Source organism: Aythya fuligula, chromosome 6 (assembly GCF_009819795.1).
Source record: "Aythya fuligula isolate bAytFul2 chromosome 6, bAytFul2.pri, whole genome shotgun sequence".
NCBI lineage: Eukaryota > Metazoa > Chordata > Aves > Anseriformes > Anatidae > Aythya > Aythya fuligula.
The window spans coordinates 34974655-34989930 of record NC_045564.1 but is presented as its reverse complement, the minus strand read 5'-3'; the positions used below and the strand labels follow the sequence as shown (position 1 = coordinate 34989930).

The window sequence follows — 15276 nt, the reverse complement described above, 5'->3', positions numbered from 1 at the left end:
TTTTTTTTTAAAAAAAAAAAAAAAAAAAAAAAACTCTAAAAAATAACAGAGAGAAAGACAGTCGGAAAACTGATAAAATTTTAACAGAAAGCAGAGCAAGGATCCTATCTGACGCTTTTACGATCTGGTGCTTCCAAACTGTTATTAGCAGCATCAGGGCCAAGTTCAGGCCGGTTCTGCAGGGGAATTTGTTTCACTTACTTTGGAAGGCAGAGCTGCCAAGCCCTGTGCAACTGCTTGTGAGACACTCCACGTTCATTATATAATTAGCTAATTTGCCTTTTGGCAAATAGTTAGCATCTGGATATAAATTTTAGTTTTGAAACCTCCTACGGTTGATTTGTTGGATAAAGGCATTAAACTAAGACAGACTTTTTTTTTTTTTTTTTTTTTTTTTTTCCCCTTCATTTTGTTTATATTGGTTTCTGGAGCAAAAGGGCAGCATAATTTTATGGCATTCACTTAAGGGAAAAGGGACAGGGGAACATACTGAAAACCCCTCTTGGATGTATGTCTTTTGGGACACTGTGGAACAGAAGCAGCACAGACAAGGGGGGGGGGGAAAGTCAGGTAAACGTACAGGTGCAAGAAAAGGCACTAACATGAGGCTGGATGGACGATACAGGAGAGGAAAACTGAATCTGAGAGTGGCAAAAAAAAATCGCGTCAGATGTGAGAAAGGAGAACTTTAATTTCTCAAGAGTGTGTAGATCAGATTACTTAGAAACAAGGAGCACTGCAGAGCTGAAAGGACAAAATCATGTTTCTGGCTGGGAGAGCAAAACCAATTCAGTCTTACACAAAGCACCACTTTTGGAGATTGCCTCAGGAGTTCAACAGCCCTCAGTGGGGGAAGAAAGGGATTGTACTGTCAATGAAATTAGCAGCCTCAGTAGGTCAGCACTTGCAGTTGCTTTTCCCATGAATCGGTCCTCTTGTTTGGGGTGCTTGGAAGTAAATAGAACAGCATCCCCGTGGTGAATTAGGCTAAACTGAAGCCAGAGCTCAGATAACAACTAAAGGTGTCAAATGCCATGTGACATTTTACATATCTGGAAGATGAGTGGATAAGATCCTAAAACCCCAACTTCTAAATGTGCAGCTGACTTTCAAACATGGTGTGGAAGCAATGAGTATTGCAGAGGTGAAAAACTGAAAGGTTACTCTGCATGCAAATCTGTGCACACTGTAAAGACATCCCATTTCCGAGAATCAGGCTTGGGTTGAAAGAGTAACACAGCAAATTGCAGAGATCACATCTCAGGCTTCCTCACAAAATGCTGGGTCTTGGCAAAACCATTTAAAAAAAAAAAAAAAACAAAAAAAAACAAAAAAAAAACACATAACATTTCTTTTAAAAGCAGTGTTTTCACAAAATCCTGTTTGATAACAGCCAAAATATTTCAATTATTTTAAATTTTCTTTTGATTGGGAAAAAATGTTTTGTCTCTATTATCTATATAATCACCATTTCTGAGATGATAAAGGAAACAAAATAACATCATTTCCAATGCAAAAAAAAAAAAAAAAAAAAAAAAAAAAAAAGTCCTTAATATTTCTATTTTGTAGCTTTTTGCAAAAAATGTAGAAATTGAATGGTTTGTCTCATTGCCATTTTTGTCATTAGTAACCTATATATAGTTTCTGTCTCACAATGATGACGAGTAAGTATTCCCTTCCTACAGCATCTCATGGAGCTAGAGGAAGTTTCATGTTGCTAGTATCATGTTTTTAACATGCTGGCATGTTGCTGTGTCCACAAATGGAGCATATAGTGAGCAGACTGACTAGTGTTACCCAAGAACTTTATTTAATGCATTTTGGTACAGTATTGGTAAAATTAGTACACAGTTGCTTTTTCTGCAATGCAGAGCTAGTTTTCAAGAAACAAGAGGGTAGCAGTATTTCTAAATTTTGACTTGAGCTATGCCTACATTTCCTATGGCTATGTATAATGAAAGACAGTGTGCAAATGTTAATTCATTAGCATCTTGCACCAAGTACTTCTAACAAATACTATTGTCCAAGAAATGAAAAAATATATATATTCATGATTAATTGAATTTGTTACATTTGTTTTTTAACATTAAGAGATAAAAAAGGTTGTATGTAATTTTCTATATTCATCAAAATCAACTTTTAAATTCTTCCAACATCGCTCATTATATTTACACGACCATCAAGTCAGAAGCATAATGAACATGAAAGGGTTCAACATAACGTGAAAACACTGCAAAATTAAAATTCATGTGGTTGCATCCACTAATTCCATTCTTCTGCTGAAGAGCAACATTATACATGAAGAGCATCCATCAAAACCTATCACAATAATGTTACAGAAAAATAAAAATCAGCACTGGGTTCACCATTACACTAAAACCTATAAGTCTGAAAACAAAACAAAAGAAAAAAAAATACATAAAAATGGAAGAGGAAGTAAGCGTTAACAAATGCAAAAACAAGCTCATGCCACATACAGTGAGTCAGAGCATTCTTGCAAAGGAGAAAACATATTGCTGTGTCTGTGAAAGAACTGTTTAAAATCAACACACCTACGTAAATATTTCTGCTGTTGGATTTTGCTCTTAGCCTTCTCCACTTCTCCACGCTGTTCATTATCTCTGCTGAAGTACAGCTCAGGGGCAGAAAGTGCTTAACACAAAACTGATGGAAATTAAGGGGGACAGATGAAACAACTACAGGTAAAGAGAGGGGACAACAAGTAAACCGTCATGTAGCTTTTTACATTATTCTTATTCCCGCTGTGCTCTGTCTTTATTTTATTTTATTTTTTTTCCAGTGCTGCTCTCACAGTTAACGTGTCACACATCTGCACCCAGGGCACAAACAGCAGAGGCTGCTGAGAAATACCGTGTCCTGGGCTGGCGCCCAGAATAGTCCTGAAGCCAGCTTATCTGAGGACTAGAAAATTAGAAAAATCCATTGTAGTGAAAATGCAAAGCAGATGTAACGTTCCTATGCCTTTTCCATTTCAGAAAGATGTCATCCAGCCTGGAATAATTTGTACTTAGGAAGTAGCATTAATTTCAACCATCAGTCACATCTCCAGTCAGAGAAAGAGATCAGGAATGACACTGCTTCACCACTGCCTGGGCTTTATTTTGATTTAGTCCTTCATATCAGATAAAGCAGAATTTCCTGCAGAATTCAATCTGCAATAAAATGTTAAATGTCCCAAACTCTGCAGTGCAGTTTCACTTATTTAAACTTGCAACGTCATCAACAAACTTTGGTGAGTTTGTTAATATGCCCTACTTCCTACAAAAGCCATGCCCATTAGCATTAATTATCATTATCCCTTTTATAGCAATATTTATTATATGGTCTTTTAATTTTTTACCTCTTGTAGCCATGTTAGACTTTCATGGATGTCTCAGAACAGACTACTCACTGAGCAAGGATTGCAGAGGTCATCTCACCTCATGTTTCTAAAAGCTGGTTTTGTAGTCATTCTAGTTCACCACTGAAGGACTTTCTACAAATAAAATCAAAAATGGCCCACAGTTCTTCAGACAGCTAAAACTTACATGTACATGATTCTTGTCTGTCAAAGAGAAGAGTAGAAAACCCGTCCTGTTTTGTTTGTAGCAGTATCTCACTGCCCAACATTTCACAGAATCATGGAAGGGCTGAGGTTGGAAGGCACCTCTGGAGACCACCTAGTCCAACCCCCCTGCTCAAGTAGGGCCCCCTGGAGCGCATCACTCCAGGTTGTACCCAGACGTTTTTTGAATATCTCCAGGGAAGGAGGCTCCATAACCCCTCTGGGCAAGCATTCCCTCTTCCAGTGCTCAGTTACACCATAATTTGTCTGCTACCATGTGGGGAATACGCAATTCAGAACATTAATCACAATTTATGTATGCTCTGAGGTATATAAACCAGTCTCTATGAAGGATGCACCTAAAGACAAGGATCTGGGCATAACTTGGCCAAAATCATAGCAGACTTCCTAGGCAGTAGTGCAATTCAAGAAAAGCATTTTCAAGCATTGTTCTTAAATAACGCTTACGATAAAGAATCTTTTACCAATGAGATTTTAACTTGATCCTTGATATGATGACCATGTCAACCTTATTTAGTCTCATACTAAGAGGGTGTTATTTCTAACAATAACACTTGGTTAACTACTACATAAATCTTGTGACTGTAATCTCACATATCAGTTTAATATCTAATAGGAACAAACTGTGTTATCATCTAAAATCATTTAATTCAAGTTTGTACATGGACTACATTATTTGGATCTCTGGTTCATGGTGAGCCTACTGAAGCTAATGGGCTCACAGCAATGCAAAAGTAGCACTAAGCACACCCAAGGAGGAAAGCCAAACCAATTATTGCATTATGGAGCCAGGTGGGGAAATATGCTTTATAATGGACTGTAAGGGGGAAGTATAGAGACTTTCACCACTGTACAGCAGTAATGTTACTTAATCTGGGGTACAAGAACATGCTATGTGTTTATGCTGATGACTGAGTTTCTAAGAAATAAAATGCTAAAACGCAATTGCTTCATTTCTCATGGCTGATAGCTACTCACATCTTAGGTATACGTGATTCTCCACTTACAGTGTGTCAGACCCACAGGGGTGCGGAGCCTATGCTGCACAATAACCTACAGTTACAGTTGGATGCTTCAGTGATTTCCTGCCTATTGACCGCAGCACTAAAAATATGAGGAGTGGCTTAGTGCTATGAAGCTTGACTGCAGTTTATTCTATTTTTTTCCACTAGTAATAACACTGTACACAATAATAAAATAAAAGGATAAAATAATAATGGAAGGCTTATACTGAGTCCCACTTTCTGGCAAATGGCAGCAAAATATCCTAACCAAATATACAGTTTCAGTGGAAATACTAATCTTTGCAAACTGTTGCTCAATTCCTCTTAAGGATAGGACAAAGAGAGATGTGAAGACAGAAAGTATGAACAGATGTGCTAGACTGGCAATCAAACAAGAATTAAGCAGAGAGCTAAAGGTCTTCCTCTGTGTCATTCTGAAAACTTATACAAGATGATAGCCTAAAGCCTCTAAGCTTTAACTTTTTCCATGTTATACACAGGCCCTTAAAAACAGCAGGATCAGCTGACAAATAAAAATAGAGATCTGAATATGCTACTTGTACTCTATAGGCCAAAGAATTGTTATCTCTGGAAATGCTTTCCTATTTCTCAATGGCTTGAGAATTAGAAAAGAAAGAGAATGGGAGACAGTCTTCCAAAGTTGCACAGTTACAATGACAAACTCTTCGCAACCATATTTAATGAATACAGATTCACCTCTAGTCCTGTAATCCTCCATGACCTGCTAACTACCAGACTGCAGAAACAAAAACTTGCTAGCAAATATCACTAAGATATTACTGGAAAAGAAACAAAAACACATGCAATGGGGTAAAAGAGCTTCTTCAAGTCAGCATGTGACTGCATATGGTCATGTCTCTTGCATCACTTGGTTTCTTAATTATATTGCATGTGAAGGTCTCAGGAAAGGTAACAGTTGTTTTGAAAGTTCATCTATCCCAGTATATCATATGGGATAGCATAATGGAGTCTATTTTCACCATTCCTGTGTCAATTTAATATCTCACTTTCAAGTAGAACTTGAAGCTAAAAGTATCCCTTGTGTGCAGTTTGGCCTGCATATGTTCTGGGAACAGTCGTCCATAGTAGAAATTCAGTTGAATATGTAAAAGAACATGCCTGGGAAAAAAAATGCTACTTCTAGGTCTTCCTGCTGGCAAAGCATTTCATTTCTTTCTGGAGAGCATCTGATCCACGACACCTGCCTCCATTTTCCATGCTGTACAAGCTAGACAATGCTTCAAATGGTGAATACTGGTCATATGTACACGGTATTTAATATATAAATATATATTGTTTGATATGCAGCACTTCTAGTGCATCCTATGATATTGAACAGCAGAATGAGTGTAGTTCAGTCATTAGAACAATGACAGCAAGAGGTTCCCAGCATCATAAAAAAACACAACAGGTCAATTGATTTAACAGTAAATAATACATTAGAAGTACTAGGAAGGCTCAGAGGAGTACTACTTGGTTACTTCTGACCTTCCTCAGGTGAGAAAAAGATCATTTCCTCCCACTTCCATCCTTCCTGCTATAAATTTATATACTGCAAATTAGTACAGCACAGAGCCATGGCTTTCCAACCACCACGCATAAGACTGACTACCTACAAACTCACTTCACACCTGAATATGACACCTACCACACGGCAACTTTTTAGTTTAAAGTAGTCTAATTCTGAATAGATGAAAAAAAAATCCAATGTTTTCTCTAGGAAGATCACATAAGAATCACAAATTTTCTCCGGTGCTTGAAAGAAATCTGTTCCTATAGCCTAAATGTTCAGAAAAGTGTTGTTACTTTTAATGTTGCCAGATCTGAAGTGATGAGATACTATGGGAAAGGTTATTCTTGCAGTATTTACAGATACAAGCAGAAGCAGAAGTGACAGAAATTTCAAAGTAAGACTGCTTGAAATACTTCCAGCTCAATTTTGCAGAACTTCTCCCCACAGAGATTCAGATATTCATCCAAACTTTCCATGCTTACCTGAAGTCGACATGTGGTGATGGTAATTTTGGAACAGCCCAAACTCTCCAGAGAAGTGGAAGAGTTAGCACCACAAGACAAACTGAGGTATTAGAAAAAAATATTTTTAAAACGCCTGAAAGCCTGCCATGAATAGCCAAAGAAACAAACTTCCTATAAGTTCACAGCTCTGCCAACAGAAATTTCACTTTCAATTTGACGGCGGCTATATAAACAAGCTATCACAAGAACAGCTTGAGCAGGACCTTACAGCACATTTGTGACCTGAGTCACGTTAACATCCATGTGTGTGGCTCCATATCGGATAGGGCTCGTTGGTCCACAGTGTGGTAAGCACCTCATGTTCACCAGGGAGTAAGACTACATGCAGTTTGTCACACTTTAAAGTATTTGGGTGCTACCAAACACTCGGAGAGTTGTAAGTTGTGCCTCAGTTTGCTGCCTGGTCCGTAAGTTCCTGCAGCTGCAGCATCACCTTCACTAGACAAAAAAGTCTCCTTGAGCTCTGGTAAGCCCTCAGTGAAGCAGTGACAGTTGTTTCCAGCTCTACCCCTGTTGCTGAGGGGCATTTAAACTATCCCTCAACTTAATACTTTTAATGAACACTTGCCCTACCTTAATCCATTCTGCAGTTCCATATGCCCATCACTGCAGAAAACGAATCTGTCAGAGATACAGAGATTATTGAATAGGACAGGCTTTAAAGCTTCTCAGACTTTAAAAACAATTTTAAAAGTAAATTTAAAAAAGTAACTTCTTTCTAGCACAGCCTATCTCAGTAGAGTTTAAAACAAGAGGCCTTTCCCTTATTCGGACAGCAAGATCCCTTCCCTCCCACTCCCTGCTATCATGTTCAATCCCTCGTGCTGAGCACATGAAAGTGCCTCCTACCCTCCCTCCAGCCTTCTCCATACATATCTGCAGCAGTTTTTGTGCTGTGATCCTACAGCTGCTCCCTTACTTCTTCTCACTGCTCCCACTTCCCATCTGAGGGGGGAAAAAAAAAGCTCCAGACACTTCTAATCTGTTCCCACACTCCATCTCCACTTTCCTTTACAGAGCTCCTGGTGCTGCTCTTGCAAGAGATGGCTCTGTGAAACACAGCACAACCTGCACTTACAATTTTAGGAGAAAACTTTTAAGCTACAGCAGGAACTAGAAGGGGAAATTCTTTGCGGCTTGCATTGAGTGAGCCCCCTTTCTGCATTTTTGTGAGGCCCACAGTTTGCTTTCTTCACCAGATGCTTCTGACGTGCCCCAGAGTGGAGCAGAAGGCATCAGGCGTGCCTGCCCCACCACACTGCTCCCCTGCACCATGTGGCACATGGGGGGGTAAGACAAAGAGGTTTGTTTGATGTGATAGTATCTCATATCACAATGTATACCTACTAAGATGTCTGCTTTCAGCAAAGGGGAAATACCAAGGGTGTCAAAATATCATTTGATTATGCAAGAAGTTTGAACATAGGCTCCATTAAATGCACCTAAAATTATTATTACAAACTTGTTTTGTTTAGTGTAGGACCAAGCATCAAAGCATTATTTCACAAAGGTGATTCAAGACAATGCCAGATACCTTGAATGCCTGCTCCCTGCAGGACGGGAGCCAGAGCCCACCTGCACCTCCAGTTGCACTCCAGATGTGCTGCACTTGGTAGGAGCAGCCAGTTTGCAGCAGTGACAGCAGGAGTGCAACTGTGCCAGATCTGGCATGCAAACCCCAACAGTCATAGTGAGAAGAGTGGCAGCCATTCACCTGCCCCCGACATCGTTAAGAGCAGAAATTAAAAAGCCATGTATTTAAATAGCAAAATTAAGTAGTGATGTAAATGGAGTTGATGGCCCTGCATTTAATTTGCATGTTCCAACTGATGGCTTTCAAAGTGCTGTTCATTTTAAAATGGGTGGGTGTTTGAAAACTACTTTTTTTTTTTTTGAATAATAGACTGACTTCAGTTGAAGGAGACCTTAAAGCCCATCCAGTTCCAACCCCCTGCCATGAGCAGGGGCACCTCTCACCACACCAGGTTGCCCAAAGCCCCATCCAGCCTGGCCTTGAACACTTCCAGGGATGGGGCAGCCACAGCTTCTCTGGGCAGTCTGTTTCAGGGCCTCACCACTGTCACAGTAAATAATTTTGTCCTTATATCTAATCTATATCTACCCTCATTTAGTTTAAAACCACTACCCCTTGCCCTATCACTACACTCCCTGATAAACAGTCTCTCCCCAAGTCTCCTTCCTTCCTTAGTGCATAATGTGGTGTCTGAAGGCCATTTTCCTCATGAGAGATGACTACACCTTGGCCGTAGCAGCAGTGGCTGTGAAGGATCAGGCTGGCATGTCACACTCCTCCATGCACTGAGCAAACTATCTGCACACCTGAGGTCAGGTGGAGACCCCCCAGCTCAGCACCACAGCAAGGCTCTTCTCACCACCCTTTGTAGGATACCATTGGTTTGGTTCTTTTGAGGCACATTACAGCTGTGGCTTATTTTACCAAGGTAACTTGCAGAGCTCATGGAGCTCATGTTCCTTACTGGTTGAATTTGTGTGCAAAGTGAGCCCTTGCAGTCCTACATACCTGAGTTAAAATGTCTACATCGTACATCAGCTTAACTCCCTAAACAGTTGTATCTTGATGCAAGAAACAAGTCTGGTAAGAAATCTCTGCATTGAACATTTTTCATTCTGATAATTTATACATTTTTTGCTCCACATTGAAATAGATTCCCTTTCTTCACTCTCTTGCTTTCTTGAAAAGATATGATAGAAAGCTTCAAACTTTAGATGAAAAGTAAAACTAGAAAAGAAGTTTTATAATTCAAGTCTCTGAAACTCTCAGGTCTATGCAGCTATGCACTACTCAATCCAGAGCCAGTGCTAAATTCTCCAAGGGAAGTTCAAGCATGAATTGAAGGGACCAGTTTCTCTAAGCCTGTGCTGACTGGGGACACTCCTTGCCTCCTTTACCAAGGGCAATTGTTGAAGAGTAGCTAAGATATTTTTACTTAGGCTGGTTCCACTTCTTTTGATTAATGATTACTAATTGTTATTTATATTTATTTAATTATTTATTTATTTTTTCCCTCTTGATACCAGAACCAAGCATACAACATTCTGGTGATACTAGAGATCTTTCCAATTTGAGCCTCAGATCTGCTCAGCCCAAAGCAAAAAGGCATCACATGTGAGAGCAGCTTGGACAATTGGAACATACTCCTGGAAAAAGTTGATTCATCTGTAGTAAAGCCATTCACTAGAAAAGCATTTTGAAGGGGAGAACCCCGGCCTGGGAGACTTTTGTCCTTGTTTGCTGTGGATACCCACAATGTTACCATCCGACTGTCCTATGGCATGTGTTGGGGTTTGGCTCTGGCCAGCTTCACCACACGGGCTGGGGATCCCCACATGGATGCCAACGCTAAGTCCATCTCCTTCTGTAGACTGCCTGGTTCCTCCAAATCCACCATCCCAAGCAGACATACAGTCAGCCAGGCAGCAGATGCCTCCCAAGCCACAGCTCCAGAGACACCAGAAATGCCAAGAGCATCCAGAAATCCATCAGGCCATGACCAACCAACCATGAAGGTTACTGTTGGAGCCAGAACTCCAGCACTTCAACGTCTTCACAGACTTTTCGTGTCATTTCCCTCCTTGCCCACAAAGGAAGAAAGTTTAGTAACATCCTGAGCAGCAAACAAGTACAGGCTCTAAGCACTATGCCAGGTCTAGGAGGAGCTTCAGTATCTGGTTCACATAGGTACCTTGGTATCTGATTCAGCAACAAATACAGTGGTAGCTTTGCTCAGGGTGGGGCAGGAAAAGAAGAAACAAAAAGCAAACATGTAGTTAAAGCACATCTCCTCTGCTCTCAGCCTTATTTACTTCTGGTTTTTCTTCTTCCTTTTCTTCCCCTCCCCTCTTATCACACTGCAGTTGTGCTGAAAGTCTGGTGTATGTCTTGGAGATGGAATCAGAAGTTACTTAAAGTTCATTTGTTCAAGGATTGTGCCTGTTCAGTATATCAGACATAGGCTTTGGAAGAAATATTTATGAAAAACCACAGCACAAACCCACAATACCCAGCTTAACTACAAGTGAATGATTTAATACTTGTCAATCTGGAATGGCAGGAAGTGCTATATTGTGTCTTAAACCACTGTTGCCCACTAACTATGGCAATGTCAAACTTGCTTAGTTAATTTATCGAAGAAATTCTTTGGTAAGGAACCATGCACTGTCTGAATTAGTATTTTACTCTATGACTTGCACATTCCCCCAGAAGTTTAGAAGTTAATTTGGAGAATTCCAATATTTGTTAAGTAACCTTACAATACATTTCTGTTTAATTCCCAAAGTAGTTTTTTCTCATGCTGAGTAAGGTGAACGTATATACAGAAAAATGAACAGAAAAAGGCCAAAATTTTCAAGCATGCATGAATCTTAGGTTCATTGTTTCTGGCAAACAGAACTCACTTTTACATGTGCCAGGCATCAGCACTTCCAGGTTATTTCAGCATGAGCCAAGTAATGCACTGAAAATCTCTTCCAGCATGACCTGACTGGGTCCGTAGACTGAGCTGTAGCAGGGGTTACTGCTGTCAGTTTGCAAAAGCTAAATACCTGTGCCCAGAAAATTAATGCCTGCTTTTCCCATTCTGATTGCTTTCATTAAAAAAAATTTAAAAAAAAAAAAAAATGCAATAACATTTTCTCTGCTCCTATTTCAGCCAGCTGGGAAGTTGTAACCTCACTGTCCTTCAATTTGTAATAATGTCCACAGACTCCACAAAAACGGTCTCACTCTAGAAATGAAAATAGATGTGTACTGAGGAAGTACCAGTGCAAACGAGAAGCTAGCTGTGTTTGTTTTGAAGTTGGGCTTCAAAACGTCCTTTTTATAGCATTTCTCAAGGCAGGGAAGCTAACCAAAGATACAGCGAGTGCATGAATGCACAACCTTAACATTCAGAACAGCCAAAGAGCCAACACTTTTGTCTTTCAAATGCTGATAAAGGAGTTATCAGTGAAACTAAGATTCATCGAGACCACCTCCAGAAGCAGATCAACTTTGTGAAAGAGTTCCAGAAGGATATAACATCAGCGTGTCCCCACCTAGACCAAGCTCACACATTTCCAAAAACACACCTAGCAGGGGATTGTGGTGTTGTGAATGAGCTGAAGGAAATGGAGGCTGTCAGCCTGCTCTGAGACAAAGTCAACAGTACAGAAATTAGTTTCATTGTGACAGAAGCTGCTGGAAACCACCACAGGATGGAAAAAAAGGGGGACAGTTTTGTACAGGGTGTGCAATCAGCCAAAGAAGACTTCAGTTGTGCTATGAATGGCTCTTGAATTATCATGGAAGATACACAAAGGCCAAAATATTATCCCATCTCAATACTTCAGGACTAATGCTGTTAGCAAATGAAACCATGAAAGCTATCAAAGCACCTTCATATAGATGGCATTCCCCAGTGCCAGCTTCTGTTTTTGTAGCACTGAGAACTAGTTTTGTTGCATCCATGTAGAAGTCTTAAGTAGGACAGGAGGGAAACACAGAAACTACCTGGAGCTCCACTGATGCTTTATTTTGTCTGTAAAAGAGATCAGCCCACTTAGACACACAGGATTAGGAAGAATCAGTACAATTGCTGTGTTTCAGGTCTCTGGTTAATAACACACCTAACAGAGAGACTTCTCCAACATCGAGGGACAATCTTTAGGAGTACGCAGGCTTTAACTCATACAATAGTTAGCAACTCAAACTGATTGAGCTGACACTGCACAGCAGTATCTCCAAAAAAGACAAACTGACGAGTATCAGAATTACACATTGTGGTCTTCAAAGAATTTGGAAGACACTGCATATAACTCACTGAGCTCCACGTGACTCAATAGAAATAGGCCAGGAGAAAAGAGCAGCTCTCACTGCTAAAAGTCTGCGGGACTCCATAGCACAGAAATGAGCTGAAGTCTCTGGGCAGCATGGCAAAAGCCATCCTCTGCATGAGGCATTGCTGATCACGATGGACCTGAAACTTTAGAACCAGTCCTGAAGCTTGCCTCATTAATATCTGTCACTGCAAAGAAGTAGTAAAGTCATGGACCAGAAACAGATAGAGAAATCCAAATCAGAGCTGTGTACAATGGCTTCAGTTAAGTTAGCCCCCCACCAGAGGTTGTGGTGCTATGCCACCCAAACATCTGGAGAAGAATAAAAAAGAGCCTCTGTCACCATTTTGGTTACTGGTTCCTGCCTCACTCCAGGTGGAGAGGAACATGATCGAGCCCGTGGCCTGAGACACACATCTCCTTTGCTGCCCTGGCAATCCCACCCCCACAGGACAGGACCCACTGAGGGGGACAGGCATCCACATTTGGTTGGAAGAAGATGATCATCTCTTCTATCAATGTAAAAGGAAATTTATACAACAAATACTGCTACCAAAGGCAAAGGATTTTTTGTTTTGTTTTGTAATTCAATTGTAGTATACAGTAGAAGCTTTAAAATACAGAAAACAGTTCAGCTATTCACTCTATTTGGAAAAGAACATGAACAAATATATGTGGCACTTGTAATTGGATTGAGAGGTAAAGTGAACAAGAGGTGCTTCTTTTAAATGAATTTCCTTTGGACACAAAGAGGTAATTTGCAGGGATGTGAGAAAATATAGAAAAATAACTCTGAGAATCCAAACTACTTTACCAAATCACACAGCTTTTTGGGAAAATGCATTTTAAATGACTCTAAGACATTGCAGCAGTACAGACATAGCCCAGGAAGAGAATGTGTTCTTTTTATACATTTTCCCTGTCTGTGCTGCTTTGTGTATGAAGTCAGGACAGCTTTTTTTCTCCAAAAAAAAAAAAAAAGTACAGAAAATCTGAAATGTAGTCTTACAACACTGCTCTAAAATCTGTCTCCAATTAGTATGCACAATTTCAAAATGAGCTTCAAGCCACGTGTGATTTCTTTCAACTCTGACCTGTATTTCCAAATGAAAAACAAGTTGCTTCTTATGATAAGGCTATCAGTTACAAACATGAGTATGTGTCACAAACTTTGCAGGAAAACAAATCTTTGTCTCTAATTCTGACTCTCCTTTGTGTGACCCATAATCAAAATGTGATATTGTGTTACTTGAACATCTTTGTGGGTTCTTATTTCCTTGTAAGACTATAAAGGCCTGAAAGTAGTGTGCCCACAGACAGAAATGCAAAGCTACCTTTCTGATAAAAAGCTCTGAGTGAAATGTGCCTCAGGACACAAAAAGCATCTTTTGGCTAGCTGCAGAGCAGAGAACTAATTAGGCTTGATCTAAACAGCTTTATGCAGGAAACATGCTATCATGGCATTTCCACTGACCAGCTCCATGAGGAACGTTGAGAGTCCCCTCGGATAAACCAAGGACATCTGTTGTACAATTCCTTTACACCTCACCATGCCCTATTCAGCACTACTATCAGCACTACTGATGAATAATAGAGTGGTACAAAGCTTGTTGATAACAAACAGGGCAAGAGATTCTATCAGTGTCTTCAGCCTCTAGCAATATTGAATACCAACTAGATAGGCTGCATATTAGGAAAAGGTTCTTCACCAAGAGGGTGGTAGGGCACTGGGACAGGCTCCCCAGGGCAATGGTCAGAGCTCCGAGCCTGATGAAGTTCAAGAAGCATTTGGGCAATGCTCTCAGACACATAGTCTGTTTTTTGGGTGATCCTGTGTGGAGCCAGGAATTGGACTGGATGATCCTTGTGGGTCCCTTTCAACTCAGGATATTCTACAATTCTAGATATCAGCCTTCACCACTCACCAATTCTTACAGTACCTACTGTTACTAATCACCTCCCTCGTGGTCACCAGCAAGGAAGTAAGTTAATCAAATGCTGCTAAATTGCAGCCAGCAAAGGCAAATGCTGGGAAACATGGCCTAACTTGCTTTCCCAGCCAGTGCTGCTGGCCTTCTCCACTTTTGGGGACAATTACTTAGTAAAGACAGGGATACGAGAAGTGATTAGTAGCTTGGGATATTACAGAGGATCAGATACAGTTGCCTCTTGCGTAGGACATGAGAGATTTTTTAGATTCTGAACACTAATTTTGCCTTTAAAGCATCATTTCACATGTACCCTCTACATTATTATTATTATTTCCAAATTTTCAAACAATAGAAATAAAATAATCATGTAACACAACCTGTATTTAACACATGCACAATATAGATAGATATAGTTATTCTAAAAATCATTAGCAACAAGTTTTCTGAACTTCAAAAAGATGAATTTAAGACTCCTTACCTACAGCCTCACAGAAGTCCTTGTCTCATCTCAAACTGTCATCAACCGGCAGCAGTTTAACTATTTCAAAAAACGGAAAACATCTAGGTCACATGTCTATAGACAGCATTCGGGTTAATCTCCCTCAGCTCATAAAGATAGAAAGAAAGCAGGAAAAAAAAGTAGAGTAAAACCACTTCCTGCAAGAGCAGTAGCTAAACCATTGCACCAGTGAGTAACTTACACCCAAGTCTTGGGCAAAACTCTTCTGGTTTGGATAAAAAGACAAATTTTAAAGTATGAAAATATCTCCGCTGTTGAACTTGCAACAAACAGGGAGCATTAGATTTTGCAGAAGGTAAACATGACGTTTAAAAGGAAATG

At 40.1% G+C, this 15276-nt stretch overlaps 1 protein-coding gene across 1 annotated transcript in view; it reads right to left on the bottom strand.

The window, feature by feature from the left end:
• The window catches only part of ARHGAP15 (Rho GTPase activating protein 15), a 331505-nt gene extending 316433 nt beyond the window's left edge, over positions 1-15072 (bottom strand). Inside the window, exon 1 of the mRNA XM_032190068.1 lies at positions 14914-15072. The gene's annotated coding sequence lies outside the window, so the exon portion shown is untranslated. The remainder of the gene's footprint in view (positions 1-14913) is intronic.
• Positions 15073-15276: the final 204 nt, after the last annotated feature.